Here is a 16382-nt window from a genome sequence, read left to right as displayed (position 1 = left end):
GGACCTGAGACGTCTTGGAAGTGAAAGGGCGAGGCTCCTGAGGTGCTGGAGCGGTATTTTGTCCCAGGAGTCACGAATGGCGGCTTCCAGCTTAGGCAGAGAGCTCACGTCCTTCCCTTGGAGACTCTTCTTTACGAGGTACCAGAGGTTTTCAATCGGGTTGAGGTCTGGGCTATTTCCTGGCCAGTCTGTCATGAATGATACCTCGCAGTCACGAAGCCAATTGGTGACCGATTTGGCCTTGTGAGCAGGTGCACCGTCCTGCTGAAACACTTGTGCACCTGTTAGCTCGAAGGAGTCTGGTAAATGATCACACAGAAGCTCCAGGTAAACATCCTGATTCACTCTGATGTTCTTGGGAAGTACAACAAGCTTCCCCAAACCCTTCCCTGAGAAACAACCCCATACCATGAGTGAATCAGGATGTTTAACTGTGCTTTCTACATACCGTGGGTCAAGTGGGTCACTACCTTTGCGTGCTCCTCTGTTACAGGTAACACTAAACGTTGCCTCATCAGACCACAACACTGACAACCATTGCTCCTCACCCCAATTTAGATATTTATTAGCAAAGGCAAGCCTACGAATTCTCTGGCTGCTAGAGAGAAGAGGCTTTTTCACAGGCCTGTGACTTGTGTAACCAAGCTCATGCACCCTACGAGACACTGTTCTCACTGACACCTCACCAAACACTTCTGGGTTGCTCTCCTTAATTTTCCTTGCACTCACACGAGGATGAAACTCCACTGCACGTTTTAAAACATTAACAGACCTTGGGGAAGTTTTCCTAGGCCTACCAGACCTCGGTTTCTTTGTGGGAACTTCACCACTGTTTTCCTCCCGAAACCGCGCACACCAACGACGCACTGTCGATCGTGCCACACCAACCAATTCACTAATTTCCTTTGTCTGGTGGCCTGCCTCCTTTAGAGCAATGATCTGGGATATGATTTCACTCGATAGTTCACGGGTAGGTGCCATAACAAAGTTTTAAAGGCCAAAACACTGCGGGACACTCGGTAAAAAATGGCGCAATTTGAGAGGGACACTCGGCGGAGTTCCTCTCTCTAAGGCAGCCCATGGGCGACTGAGGCGGGAACCAACCAGCGTGTCGGAAGGCCTCAGGCTACCGTGACGTCATGCTCGGAGCTCAAACTTGTGGCTCAATTCTTACCCCCAAAAATGGGTGATTCTTTTTGGGCCATAAGTATTGCGCGCCCGGCGGACAACGCTGAATACTTCTGACGAGTACTGTACACGGATGGGGTAATACTTCGTAAAAGAGGTGCAAGGTAGGGTAGTGGATGTTGGAGTGGCCCTGGTGAGAGAGGATAGTGTTTGGAAACTCCCTGTACTGTTGTTTGCGGATGATACTGAGTTGTTGAGTGAAGACGAAGGGGAGCTGCAAGGCTTGGTGGATGAGTTTGGGAGAGTGTGTAAGAAACGGAATCTAAAGGTGAATGTAGGGAAGAGTAAAGTGATGGTCTTTGAGAGAGGTGAAGTCAGTGAATGTACAGCGAGGTTGGATGGTGAGGAATTGGAAAAGGTGAGTACGTTTAAGTACTTGGGTAGTGTGATGATTAAGGATGGAGGTTTGGAGGGTGAAGTGCGTGAAACGGTACAGCAGGGAAGAAAGGTTGCTGATTCTTTGAAAGCAGTGATAAGAAACAGGGAAGTGAGCATGGAAGTGAAAAAGTTACTACATGACAGTATTGTGATACCAACTCTAACGTACGAAAGTGAAGCTTGGACGTTTTTGGAAGGACACAAGTCAAGAGTGAGAGCAGTGGAAATGAGTTATTTAAGAGGAGCCTGTGGAGTCACATGGAGAGACAGGCTGACGAATGAGGATATAAAGGAGCGTTGTGGTGTGGATGTGGATGTGATAGGAAGCGTTATGAAGAACACACTGAGGTGGTTTGGCCATGTGGAGAGGATGGAGGGTGAAAGACTGACGAAGAGAGTGTATGTGAGTGAGGTGGAGGGGGGAAGAGGGAGGGGGAGGCCGAGGATGAGATGAAGGGATGGGGTGGAGAGGTATATGAGAGAGGGGTGTGTGAGTTGGGAGCAGGGCAGTGAGATGGCGGGGGACAGGGCGACTTGGAGGCGATTTGTTTGTGGCCACCCCAAACGGGATTGAGGCATCTGGCAATAGATAGATAGATAGATAGACATGTATCATCATATCTGATGCTTTGCTCCTTCCCAGGAACCCCTGACAGGAAAGTGCCATGACAGAACTGCTTCCTGCCTATCTTATCTTCACATATCTCTCATAGACAGACATTCCTCTTCCTCTTCTTTCTCACCATAATACTGCTCCACTTTCTTTCCCATGCCACATAAAGTCTGCTTGTACCAATATTACCTTCAGTCTCACTTTTACAATGTGTTTTTGGCAAGCTAGCTTGGTGCTTTATAAATGTCCATAACATCTTCGTACAGTACAGTAATCCCTCCAATATCTGATGTAATAGAGCCAGAGGCATGTCTGGAAAGTGGGTTTGTCCGGATACTGGGAAAATGCCTCCTGGACAGGTACTTATGGACCCTAACCCAGCCTAACTCAGAAAACCACCTAGATAACTCCCTACCGGACATGCATAGCACTTATTTAAGACCCTATTCACACAAATAAGGGACAGAAAGCATGAAATAAATGAAAAGGAACCAGAGAATGAGGAATTAGGAGTGAGTATGGAAACTACTTAGCAGTGTACAGAGCACTTACAACACATCCATGGCTGTTACGAAGATGAACCCGCCTCCTCTAAGGGAAGAGTAAAGTTATGGTCTTCGAGAGTAATGAAGTCAGTGAATGTACAGTGAGGTTGGATGATGAGGAGATGGAAAATGTGAGTGTTTAAGTACTTGGGTAGTGTAATAAGTAAGGATGGAAGTTTGGAGGGTGAATTGCTTGAAAGGGTACAACAAGGAAGAAAGACCACTGGTTTCCTGAAAGCAGTGATAGGAAACAGTGAAGTGAGCATGGAAGTGAAAACGTTACTACATGATAGTATTGTGATAGGACGTTGTTGGAGGGACACAAGTCAAGAGTGAGAGCGGTGGAAATGAGTTACTTGAGAGGAGCCTGTGGAGTCACATGGAGAGACAGACTGACAAAGGAGGATGTGAAGGAGCATTGTGGTGTGGATGTGGATGTGATAGGAAGCATTAGGAAATACACATTGAGGTGGTTTGGCCATGTGGAGAGGATGGAGAGAGATAGACTGATGAGGAGAGTGTATGGGAGTTAGGTGGAGGGGGAGAGAGGGAGGGGGAGGCCAAGGATGAGATGGAGGGATCGAGTGGAGAGATATATGAGAGGAGGGTGTGAGTTGGGAGCAGGGCAGTGAAATGGCGGAAGACAGGGTGACGTGGAGGCGTTTTGTTTGTGGCCACCCCATATGGGTTAAGGCATCTGGCAACAGACAGATAGACTCTAAAGCTCTGACAGTGGTGAAAGTGCTCTTGAAGCACACACAGTAATCCAGTGTTGTGCTGCACTTAATCCTTTGCACTGTGAATTATAATTGTTTAACACTGCACATTCTGTTCTTACTTGCGCCATGCCAGTTGCAATCGCCAGTTCGCACTCTACACTTAATCCTTGCACTCTGAATTCTAATTTCTTAACACTGCACAACACTGTAAATTCCCATGTGGTCTAGTGGCGAGGTATTGCAGTTTATTCACTGTTTATTCACAAAAACGAGCAAGTGCGGCATCCATTGCGATGAGCATCTAGTCAGGATGGTAGTTAGGTGGTAACTGGGTAGGGGAGGAAGTGAAGGGCCACGCATAAACACAGCTGTTCGGCGCTGCGTGCCAAGTTCAAAGTACGGTTGATTTTTTTTTTTTTTTTTTTTTTTTTTTTTTTTTTATAAAGGTTTCAAAGCCCCGGGCCCAAAATGTCCAGACATTGGGGAGTCCAGTTATTGGGGGTCCAGAATTAAAGGGATTACTGTAATTGCCTTTGTATTCTCTCAGTAATTCCACACCTCCCTCATATTGCTCCTCTTCCATACCACATAAAGTCTGCTTGTACCAACATTACCCTTAAGCTCACTTTCACAAAGAGTCTTTGGCACGCTATCTTGGTGCTTTCTTTAAGTATGTCCATAACATCTTCATACAGTAATTGCCTTTTTATTCACTCAGTAATTCCACACCTCACTCCTATTGCTCTTCTTTTATTCCTGGGCTCCTGTGCTCCTGGGATGGGACAGTAAAAGGTTAGAAATGGATAGAAAATTGTACTGAAGGATGAAAAAGACATATTGATAGGGACACATGGATGGATAAAGGGAATGTCCTGCATATTGTCCATTAAGTTACAAAGGATTTATTGCACACATAATGCCACTCAGGGATGAGTGAGGCTAGTCACTCTCATCTTAAATGTCAGGACCAACTTGGCTAGCCCCGAGTTCTTATGCTTCTCATGGGGTGACAAAGTTTGGATGATGGATTATTCATATGAGATGGCTGTGCTGGTAAGATGTTGTGGCCATGTGGAGAGAACAGAGAGTGAGAGATTACTGGGGCATATGAGTGAAGTAGAATGCAGGAGTAGGAGAGGGAGACCAAGGATGAGATGGAAGGATGGGATGGTGTGCTGTTTGAGTGAGGGGAGTGATAGTTGGAGGAAGGGCGGCCTAGTGCCAGCAGACAGGGTAACCTGGAGATGATTTGTTTGCAGCCACCTCACCCAGGATTTAGGCTCAGCAAGAATAGGTTAATTTTTACCAGTGCTAACCTGGGGTGGGTACAGTAAACATTGTCTGAGGACTGTGACTTCACAGATGCTGTCAGGAGGTAGTTACATGAACCCAGGACCTTCTGACCAATTTCATTCATTCATTCATTGCCAGACGCCATGTATTCCAAACGGGGTGGCCAACGGCTTAGAGTTAATTGTTTTACAGAGAGGGGCACTAATCCTCCACCAACCCCACTTGACACGTAGGGATGCCAACAGCATCTGGTGTTCCCAGGCGGTCACCCATCCAAGTACTAACCAGACCCAACGTTGCTTAACTTCGCTGATCGGACGGGAAGCGGTGTACTCAACGTGGTATGGCTGTTATTAACATCAAAATTCTTTCTTTGTTGAGTAAATCTTGTCCCTCAGGGGCATGGTGTGACACTTGGCAAGGGCTGTTGCTATAAGGAGTTATATTCCGGGCGCTCATAAATAGACAACTTTGTCCTACCCCCCCACCCTTTTGTGTGAGTATATTTACCTACTGTACCTAGTTGTGACATACTGTACAGGAAATGGGCTATGCTCAGGGAGTCACGTCTCTGTTTCTCTTTAAGCCAAATTTTGCATTGAACTCATTTAAGTTTTTAGACTAGACGATCTCTTTGTCCAGGCTGTTCCACAGGTCCATGCATCTTTGTGGAAAACTATATTTCTTTATATCCTTCAAGCAACTTGGCTTTTTCAGTTTCATTCCGTGTCCTCTTGTTACTCTCCCATCCCATACAAACAAATCTTTTCTGTCAATTCTATCTACTCTCATCATGGCCCTGAACACTGCAATCACGTTGCCCCTCTCTTTCCTTTTTTCTAAGGAAGGCAGATCCTGCTTTTCAAGCCTCTCCTTGTACAACAGATCTGCCAGGCTAGGGACCATCTTGGTTGCTGTTTTTTTTATTCTCTCTTGTTTATATCTTTCTTTTGTGTGGGGGCCACACTACTGCTGCATATTCCAGTCTGGGGCAGATCATAGCCACTATCAATTTTTTCATTATCTCATCCATGTAATGAAATGTTACTCTTATGTTAATCAAGAGATTATACATCTCTCTGTCATCTTAATGTGCTTTTTGGGCGACAAACTATCCTGGACAAGCACTCCCAAATCTTTCTCTTCTCTCGCTTTTGTGATTGGTTTATTACCCATCAAATAATTCAGTGATGGCCTCTTGATACTTTTACCCATTTCCAATATTTAACATTTTTTTGCATTGAATTTCATTTCCCACATCCAGCTCCAATCATGAATCCTATCCAGGTCCTCCTGCAGCATTTGACAGTCTTTCTCAACTTCTACTCTCCTCAAGATCTTTGCATCATCAGCAAACAGACCTGCATAACTGTTCATTCCATTTACCCTCTCATTTACCTTAATCAGGAACATTACTGGCACTAACACCGAGCCCTGTGGGACTCAGCTTGTTACTTTCCTCCATCCAGACATCCTGTCCTTTATTACTGTCCTCATTTGTTTGTCTCTCAAGAAATCTCTCATCCACTCCAAGAGGTTTCCCTTCAGTCCTCTTGTGTGCTGCAATTTCCACATTAGTCACTTGTGGGGTACCTTGTCAAAGGCTTTCTCCAAATCTAAATACACACAGTCCACCCAACCAACTCTCTCCTGTAGCATGTCAATCGCTCTTAAGTAAAAGCTCAAGTAGTTGGAAACACACGACCTTCCACTTTTGAATCCAAACTGACTTTCAGCCAAAATGTTCATCTCCTCCAGATGCGCACAATTTTATAACCATGCTGGTCAGGGACACTGGTTTATAATTCAGGGGTTCATCCTTGTTTCCTCCCATTATAAACTGGTACCACAGTGATCCTCTTCCATTTCCGAGGCACTTTCCCTTCTTCCAGAGAGCACACAGTTAAACTGTGAATCATATCCGCCAGTTGTTCTCTGCATTCCCTCAGTACCCAATTAGAGATTCTGTCCGGTCCTGAGGCAACTTACAGCTCGAGCTTCCAGTAATTTATACCCTTCCTGCACTTCCACTTTTTCTAGTCACTCCCTGTGTGTGTTGCTCAGCACCCACCTGGTACTGTAACAGAAAACCCTGTTATCTGAGGACACCCTGTAATAAAAGAATAAAAAGCACTGTAACTCATAGGGAAGTAAAGGCTGATTTATAATGCAACTGCTGCCACTTACACTCCTCTCATGTCAAATGAGGCATTTAGTCAAATAACGACAAACATGCCAAATCAATGTTTTGAGATAAACAGCATTAAAAATTTGTTTGGTTTAACTCATTAACCAGTGACCCAATTTCAATAAACAATGTCTCAAAAAATAGTCCTGGTAAAATACTTTAAGACACACAGGAATAAAATACAAAATATATACAGTGGAACCTCGGTCCTCGACCGTCTCGCATGTCGAACAAATCGGACCTCGACCAAAAAATTCAAGAAATTTTTGCTCCAGAGGTCGACCAAAATATCGGACCTCGACCAACCTGAACGTAGCCAAACGAAGGGAAACTGGCCGACTGACAGTCACGTGTCCACCTTTGTTGTTCGTCAATGTGGTTGTCCTGCTGTGCTTCACATTTTTCTTGATTCAGTGCAGTATTAGCCCCTAATAATGGCTCCAAAGAAAGCAAGTTCATCCAGTACGGCTACTGGCAGTGAAATGAGGAAAGTAGTGCGGAAAATCATTGAAGAAGTGGAAAAATTATTGCTTATCTTCATCAATGAGAAACAGTTAGCAGGAGACAGTGTTAGTGAGTATATAACTTGTGAAAAGGCAAGAGAAATATACAGTCACCTCGTAAAGGAAAGCACTGGTACCAGTGCTGAATCTTAAATAGGTAAGCATCTGGGGACTTGGAACGGATTAAAATGATTTACATTATTTCTTATGGGGAAAATTAGTTCAGTCCTCGACCAATTCGGTCCTGGAACAGCCTTCCAGAACGGATTGTGTTCGAGGACCGAGGTTCTACTGTATCAGGTTACTGTATAATGCTGTTCAGTTATTAACCCGATACCAGAGTACCTCTATGGAAAAAAAAAAAAATAAAAAAATAAAAATAACCACAAAAATGAAGAGAAGGACAATCACCAACCCATGTACATTAGTGCTGCATGTATTTAAGCGCTGTGGTGGGTGTGTGGATTAAAAATAGTCCAGTATATTGTCAGTCTAGTGCCTTCTGTTCATCACTAACTTTTTCCAGATTAGTACCAGTGCCTTGCTTGTCAATTTCCACTGATTCAGTTACAGTCACTTTGTAGAGTACAGAACAAACTCTATGCTCTTCTAAACCGTGAATGCTGAGGAATGAGGATTGACAAACATCATAAGTCACATTGGCATACTCAACACAATAACTAATCGTACAGTACGTGAATTGCCTGATTTATGGCCCTTGACAAGAGGCCGGTTCTTAGCAACACTTTTTACATGACTGACGAAAAAGCTGTAAATACATCACTTACTTTATCATTGCCCAGGTTGTTGAAGCAGCCACACTTATGAGGAGGACCGATTTTCCTAGCTGGCACCGCACAGACAGCTCCCATAGTGTGCAAGCTCAGAGTATACGAATCGCATAATACACGAGTGACCAAAAATAGTAACCAAAAATCCTTGATTGCGCGAGTTTAGCCCACAATACACGAGGCAGAGGCAAGGAGTGGCACAAAAACACAATTTTCCTTGAGTACGCAACCCCCACCCCCACACGATGCACCCATCGTAACTTAGAGGCTTGTGGGGAAGGTGCTTAAGAGGAGTGTACAGTAAGATCTTGCCAAAAACAACATCGACAATAACGTTTTCGGGAATAACGGTAAGTTAGATACCCAGTTTCTCTAATAATGTTTGGATTCATTTGAATGATGGTTATTTCAAGAATGCCAAGTCGTTATACTGCAAATACGTATATAACATGGTGAGGAATGAAACAAACAAACAAGAAGAGATGAAGGAAATTGCCGAAAATGTGAGCAGTAGCGAGGAGGAGATGGAGGATCCTCCCCTCACCACCTCCCCTGACTCACCCGCCGCCATCCTCTCCATCTCCACTGCCCCACCTGAAACACCAGCTGCCTCCCCTTCTATCTTCACGGCCCCACCTGACTCACCTGCTTCACCTGGCATACCTGCAACCCCCACTGTTCCTGGAACCTGGAAGAAATATAACATTTGACAGGCTGTAAATTTCTTGGTCAAAACCTGGAGTAATACAACACTGGCAACCGTTAAACAAGTGTGGGACGGCGGGGGCACTCTAAGTGTGTTGCCGAGCCTCAGAACCCCTGTTATTTAAGTCCGTCAGGCCTGTTGTCTACTGTTGTTAAAGTGACTGACCATATTTTTGTTATTGTAGCTATATCTGTAGTATATGTCTGAAAATTTTTCCCGTTATTATGTCTCTAAGGGTAAGAAAATGTCAAGGTATGAGGGGGTATTGCCCATATATAATTTTTCCCATAAGATTATGTATTCACAGTGCGTGAGGACCAGGACCGCTCATCCACTTGCGTACTGTGGGAGCTTACTGCACTTCATTTTTTGTGCTGTAACTCATGTATGCTTCCCCAGCATTTTGTTTTTGCTTGACAGTTGCACGTTTCCAAGAAGATGGACCACGTTTCACATCTGTGTATGCTCAGGGACCTCCTAGTGGTAATCATTGTGTAAGTCACTCATGTTGTGATGTAGTTCACTGTAAATCTGAGGTAAAAATAATGTAATAAACTAAAAGCATGTCTGTGGCTTTCAATGTAGACAGAACTGGGAATGGCAGGATCGGGCCACATCCACCAGCCGATGCACCCACAAAACACGGCTACTGATTGGCTGTGAATGTGACATCATCATGAGACCCATCACTCATTGGCAGCCTGGAGGAGTGCTTGCTGGCATGTTCACCATTCTTCCACTACAACTTTTCCTCAAGAGAGACACAGGCCACATGTAAAAACCTGCGGCGTGTTGGGACAAGAATCCACCTTGTTGTGTAGGACTTTCGACCATGTTGAAAGACGAGCGTGCCGTGAAAATGTTTCCACTGGATTGAAAAGTGGCAGATGAGTGTGTTGTGACCTAACCCTTAATTTTAGATATTTGGCACATTCGTCATTATTCGACTAAACCCTCAAATAACTACTTAACCTCTTCAGTTACCTCTTCAGCTGCATGATGTATTCTTTCAACTTCCAGATTATTTTACAGGTATTCAACTGTGGTGAGACCTCTTGTAGTGAAGTGATATATGAAGGCTATATATCACTTCCAGTTTGAAAAGTTTCTTCAGAGCACAACAGTTTTGCTTGAAGATAGGAAGAATAGTAGAAATTTATGTCACTAAACTGCAGGGGTTAAAAGATGATAAAAATATATATACAGTAGACCCTTGCTATAATGGACGAAATGGGGGAAAGTCAGTTCTGTTAGAGCTGATAGTCTGTTATATCCAAGGGTTCCCCCCCCTGAGGTGGGATGTCAAGTGCATGTTTGAAAATAAATGAGTACAATATCATATTCTAGTACTAAAAATGTAAACTATAAGTGTTTTACACAAATTTGGCCCTAATTTTACCCTTTTGCAGCTTATTTCTCATCCTTGTCATGGCACTCCTTCATGACTAGTACAGCATTACTATACAGGTAGTCATATTACAGTTCAGCAGTCACAATGGGGAAAGGACAATTTCAGGTCAGGAAACATTTATTGTGACTCACCGCATCCCATTTAAAGGATATTGTTCATTATAAATAATGAAAGTTTGGTCGTCTTCGTGGCGTCCTTTAAACCTGCTGTCAGCTATACAGGGGTCTGTTATAGTGAGGGTCTACTGTAATTGGGAGCCAGATGACTTGAAACTTACTCTTTGAACTTGGTAGTCAGATGGTGAGAGGGAGGCCATGGGAGCATGCTAAAAAAAAAAGGGGGGGGGGGGCATACAAGAAGTGGTAGTGGCAATTGCCACCAGTAAGAGTGGGTTCCCAAAACTTCACAGAGGAGGTACATTTCTGTATATAGAACACATATTTTAAATGAGTAGACAATACACCAGAGACCCAGGTGGAAGACTGCCATGCCATGTGTCATTTTAATGAGCCAAAAAGCAATGTACTCTCTATTCATTTCTCTGAGTCTTGATGTGATTCCTTGCATCACATTTTAAATGCCTGAGTGGTGTCAAGAGATGACTTAAAGCCTCTTCCCCAGGGTGCCTCCAAAGAGGGAATGTAGAGAGCAAAAATAATATAAATTAGTTCATTGCACCCTAATAGATGCATGCTTGATAAACGTACTCAAGAAGTTATCAGCTAATTTTTACCATCAACATAGAATGAAAATTCAGTGCAAACAAGAAGTAGGTTTAGGGCTTGATGGAAAGTACAGTAAAACCTCTGCAAGTCGGCATCCTTTAAGTTGGAATTATGCACAAGTTTTAATGGCACATGAAAATCATTAATGAAAATAAAATGTTTGAAATCGGTAAAAAAAGAAAAAAAAAAAACCCTGGAAAAATTTCCCCAAAGTTGTAAAATGACATCTGACAGAGGCCTACCTTGGAATGATGATGCATCATTCTAGGCTGTGAGGGCTTGTGTTGCTACATTGGTCAGAAAGTTCTCGTAAAACTACCCCTAAGACATGAAATTTCAGCTAAGGGAAGTCATATCTCGGTATGATGATGCACCGGCTCATCATGTTCTAGCCTGTGAGGGCTCGCCAGCCACCTCCCACCCAGTGTTGCTAATATGGTGACTTGCCTACTAAATGTAGAGGCTTTAAAAAAAATCTGGGGAATAATAAATGATAAAGCTTACTCAATATCTGGCATATTTTAAAGTCCTGTCTAGCATTGTTTTCCATAATGCTCCCTAATTTCCATCAATCTGGTGGATTTTTATCACTGTTTAGGCCAGTCTAGCAGATTTCTGTGATGTACAGTACTGTACATTCCATTTGGCAGTGCTGCAAGTCCTGCAACCTCCCGTCTCATTCTGCCTCAGTCTAGCATCAGCTACCACTTGTGTCGGTTTGTAGAATCAAAGTGTTGTTCATGCCCCCCAATGCCAGCTTCTTAATTCAACCTATGGACCAGGGAGTGACTGAGGCCACCAAATGACACTACCACAACAGACAGTTGAGGGAGTGCCTGGTAATGCTAGAGGAAGAAGGATACGAAGAGGAGGATACCAGGGGGCAAGATCTTTGGCACATTTCAAGACCTACAGTCTCCAAAATGCTGTTTTCAACTGGGCTGTTCCCTGGAATGGCCTGCAATCCTCCACCTTCAGTAATGCCCGGAATAAAATACTGAAGGGGAATGATGTGGAGGTTGATTTCAGTGGGTTTGGGCCTGAGGACTTTGTTCACACTGCCCACAGGAGTGGTGAAACTCAAGGAACTGAAGACTGTTATTGATTGGCTCGAGAGTGATGCCCAGGACAAGGGCTACCACCACCAAAGTGAGGCAGAAATAGCCAGCAATGTGACTGAGGAAGCTGCTGCTGAAGTGGAGAGTAGTGACAGTGAAGATGAGGGTGTGAAATCCCCTAAGATGAGGCTGTCACAGCTCTGGCTGCACCTGGATAAAGCCATGGAGGGGTTGATGGATTATGATGGCTTTGAAAATTATTATTCCATCCCCAGGGATATCAGAGCTAATGTCATCAAGAGACAGTATGCCTCTCAAAAACAGAAACATATCTCTGACACTCTTTAAGCCCAGATCAGTAGCCAGGGAGCCTCAACCCTCCACCAGCAGTGAATCAACATTCTTCCTAAGGAGTGTGTCCTCAGAGATTCCTGAACAGTGACTCCGATAGTGAATAAGTTGGCCTACAATAGCAATTACAGTAGTGATTAAGGCCTGTATATAATGTACATAAAGTGTAATACAGTACTGTAGTGTTTTTAAGTTCTATATATAAAGTGTGTACTGTACAGTATAAAGTGTACAGTACAGTACAGTACTGTACTGTTGTTCAGTTGTGATTATGGTTAAGAAATGTTGCGCAGAAGCAATCATATGCTCCCCTAGCACCTCTGCATCCTATCAAGAGGCCCTCCATATGCTTGGATTACACCCTCTGCAAGTGATTTTTTTTTTTTTTTTTTGGTTAGTCAGGAAAGCCAAGAAGGTACTTGGGGTGACATTAGGACAGAGGAGGGAAGACAAGGAGACTTGGTGGTGGAATGAGGAAGTACAGGATAGCATAAATAGGAAGAAGCAGGCAAAGAAGCATATGGATAAACACAGGGATGAAGAAAGCATTCGGGGGTATAAGGAGATGAGGAACATAGCCAAGAAAGAGGTTGCTAAGGCAAAAGAAAAGGCATACCAGAAGCTGTACGAGAAGTTGAATAGTAGAGAAGGGGAAAAAGACCTGTACTGAGCAGCCAGGCAGAGAGACAGAGCTAGGCGGGATGTGCAGCATGTTAGAATGATAAAGGATGCAGATGGCAATGTACTGCCAGATGAGGAGAGTGTACTAAGAAGATGGAAGGAGTATTTCGAAGAGTTGATGAACATAGAAAATATGAGAGGGGGAAGGTTGGAAGAGTTGGAGGTAGTGAGTCAGGAAGTGCAAGAGATCAGCAGAGAGGAAGTGAACAATGCCATGAAGAGGATGAAGGATGGCAAGGCAGTGGGCCCAGATGGTATACCAATGGAAGAATGGAGGAGATTAGGAGAGAGGAGAGATGGCTGTGATGTGGTTTACCAGATTGTTAAACAAAATCCTGGAGTGTGAAAGGATGCTGGAGGAGTGGAGAAAAAGTATTCTATAGTTCTGATTTTCAAGAACAAGGGTGATGTGCAGTGCTGCAGCAACTACAGAGGCATAAAGCTGATCAGCCATCCAATGAAGATATGGGAAAGAGTGGTGGAAGCTAGGCTGAGAAGAGAAGTTAGGATCTGCGAGGAGCAATTTGGTTTCATGCCAGGGAGAAGTACTATAGACGCCACATTTGCTTTGAGAATGGTGATGGAGAAGTACAGAGAAGGCCAGAAGGAGTTGCATTGTGTGTTTATAGACTTGGAGAAGGCTTAAGATAGGGTATCGAGAGAGGAGCTGTGGTACCGTATGAGAAAATCAGGAGTGGCAGAGAAGTACGTGAGGGTGGTGAAGGACATGTATGATGATAGTGTACAACAGTGAGATGTGCAGTAGGAATGACCGAGGGTTTCAAGGTGGAGGTGGGATTGCATCAAGGTTCGACTTTGAGCCCCTTCTTGTTTGCAATGGTGATGGATAGATTGACAGATGAGATTAGACAGGAGCCTCCGTGGACAATGATGTTTGCGGACGACATTGTGATATGTAGTGAGAGCTGGGAGGAAGCTGAGGCAGAGCTTGAGAGATGGAGATATACACTGGAGAGGAGGGGAATGAAAGTAGGCAGAAGCAAGACTCAGTACATGTGTGTTAATGAGAGAGATGACAGGAAAATGTGAGGCTGCAAGATGTAGAGATGGCAAAGGTAGATGAATTCAAGTACTAGGGGTCAACTGTACAAAGTAACAGAGCATGTGGTAAAGAGGTAAAAAAAGAGAGTGCAGGCAGGATGGAGTGGGTGGAGAAAGGTGACAGGAGTGATCTGTGACACGAGGGTCTCTGCAGAAATGAAAGGGAAAGTTTATAAGACTGTAGTGAGGCCAGCCATGTTGTACGGAATGGAGACAGTACCACTGACAAAAAGACAGGAGGCACAGTTTTTTTTTTTTTTTTTTTTTTTTTTTTTTTTTTTTTTTGACCAGCCCTGGGCATAGGCTTCACAGCCTGCTTTCAAGGCCCAATAGTCCTCCTACGTACCATACACCTCTGCATGTCACCACTTTGGTGCTAACACCAACCGTCCATACTGACTACTGTACTGTACATGCTAGGGCTGTCTCATACAGGACTGGTGTATTGGTTTTAGCGGGGGTATTTTTACATGTCGGCGGGTCTTCGATCAGTAAAGTCTGATATTTATGAAATTCAAATCCTTAAACTGTTCCCTGCCCCAGCGGGATTTGAATCCGGGTCTGTTAGAACTGCAGGCCAACTCTCTACCGATTGAGCCATCGCCTTCCCCAGTTGGAGGTAGCAGAAGTGAAGAGTTTGTGTTTTTCACTAGGAGTGAAGAGGTTGGACAAAATTAGAAATGAACACATTAGAGGGACAGTGCATGTAAGTCAGAGAGATGAGACTGAGATGGTTTGGACATGTGCAGAGGAGGGATGAGGAGGATGTCGGGAGGTGGATGCTGGAAATGGAGTTACCAGGCAGGAGAAAGTGAGGATGGCCAAAGAGAAGGTTTACAGATGTAGTGAAGGAGGACATGTGGGTGGCAGGTGTAAGAGAAGAAGATGCAGAAGACAGGGTAAGATGGAGATGGGTGATCTGCTGTGGCGACCCCTAAGGGTAGAGCCAAAAGGAAAAGAAGAGGGTTAGTCAGGAATCTCATTTCCCATAACTATTAATTACAGTCAAGTTGGAATGGCCTCAGCCCCAATTATTCCGACTTGGAGAGGTTTTACTGTATTGAATTAGGTTTCACTCTTGTCATTCATTTATCATTAATTCTTAAGGGTTCATACATGCTTGCATACATAAGCCTTGATCACCTAATGGTGACTGTGCTGCATGATCTCTAGCAGCTTCTCTATGGGAAGCTTTAAGAGAGTTGTCAGCTACATAGATAGCGAGCCTAACTTGGTCCCCCCCACCTTCCCTCTCTCTCTCTCTATTTCACTAATATTAAATTTTACATGTCTTTCATTGGTACACTCTAGTGCCTACTCTTACAGTGGTTTTTAACTGATGCAAGCTGTTGCTATTACAACTACAGTATATACATACTGCACATTATGTATCATCAGATTTCAAATTTTATTCTATTGTCTTTTTTATAAACCTTAAGATTGCAACTTTTTGTTGAGATGTTTACTACCAGTAAATGCTTGTTATTATACCATTAAAACTTGGCCATGTCATTTTGTCATAAATTCACTTAAAAGAGTATGTATTGGCAATGTTAAAGCAGTAGTAATAAGTCACCAGGCACATTTATTTATTTAATTGTTTCTTTAGTTTTAAGCACACCAGTCATGTTACTGTGCAAGCCATAAATTCTCCTTGTGTATCACCTAACAGAGGAGAGAGAAATATTTAAAAAAAAAATCATAATTATTGAATATAAACAGCATCACAAGAAAAAAAAAAAAAAAAAAAGAGAGAGTGAGAGAGAGAGAGAGAGAAAGAGTGGCTACTTTGTTGATGTACTAGGATTAGACATGGATAATAAAGAGGCCAATAAGCACTTCTTGAATTGATTCCACAGTCAGTGAGTTTGAGTCGTCACATTTAACCCCTTTAGTGTAGTTTATAGTCTGAAATTATAACTAAAGACATACAGAGCAAACTCGGATCTTGTAATGAAGAACTAGTGTATAGTACTCTGATAAACATGCATGGGCTTTTATCTTATTCAGGACTGTCCCTTTAATATGCATGTGTGAGTCTCTTAGTGATGTGTTAACCCCTTCAGTATGAGACGTCTTTCCTGGCTTCAATAAAATAGTCTGGAAGCAACAAGAATAAAATAGGTCATCATTGTAGCGAATGCATTAAGGGCTTAAATTTAAAAAATAT

General features: G+C 43.5%; 1 protein-coding gene and 1 non-coding gene across 2 annotated transcripts in view; one reads left to right on the top strand and one right to left on the bottom strand.

Moving 5' to 3' along the window:
- The window catches only part of LOC145415574 (uncharacterized), a 90937-nt gene that overhangs the window by 56669 nt on the left and 17886 nt on the right, over window positions 1-16382 (top strand). The gene's annotated exons all lie outside the window — the stretch shown is intronic.
- Window positions 4973-5091, bottom strand: LOC145415840 (5S ribosomal RNA). Its single transcript, XR_013900146.1, has one exon. It is a non-coding gene; the product is annotated as a 5S ribosomal RNA (ribosomal RNA).

The sequence above is a fragment of the Coenobita brevimanus genome, chromosome 103 (assembly GCF_032717465.1).
Source record: "Coenobita brevimanus isolate Jiangsu-jjx chromosome 103, ASM3271746v2, whole genome shotgun sequence".
NCBI classification, from domain to species: domain Eukaryota; kingdom Metazoa; phylum Arthropoda; class Malacostraca; order Decapoda; family Coenobitidae; genus Coenobita; species Coenobita brevimanus.
This window is presented reverse-complemented; position numbering and strand designations above follow the sequence as displayed.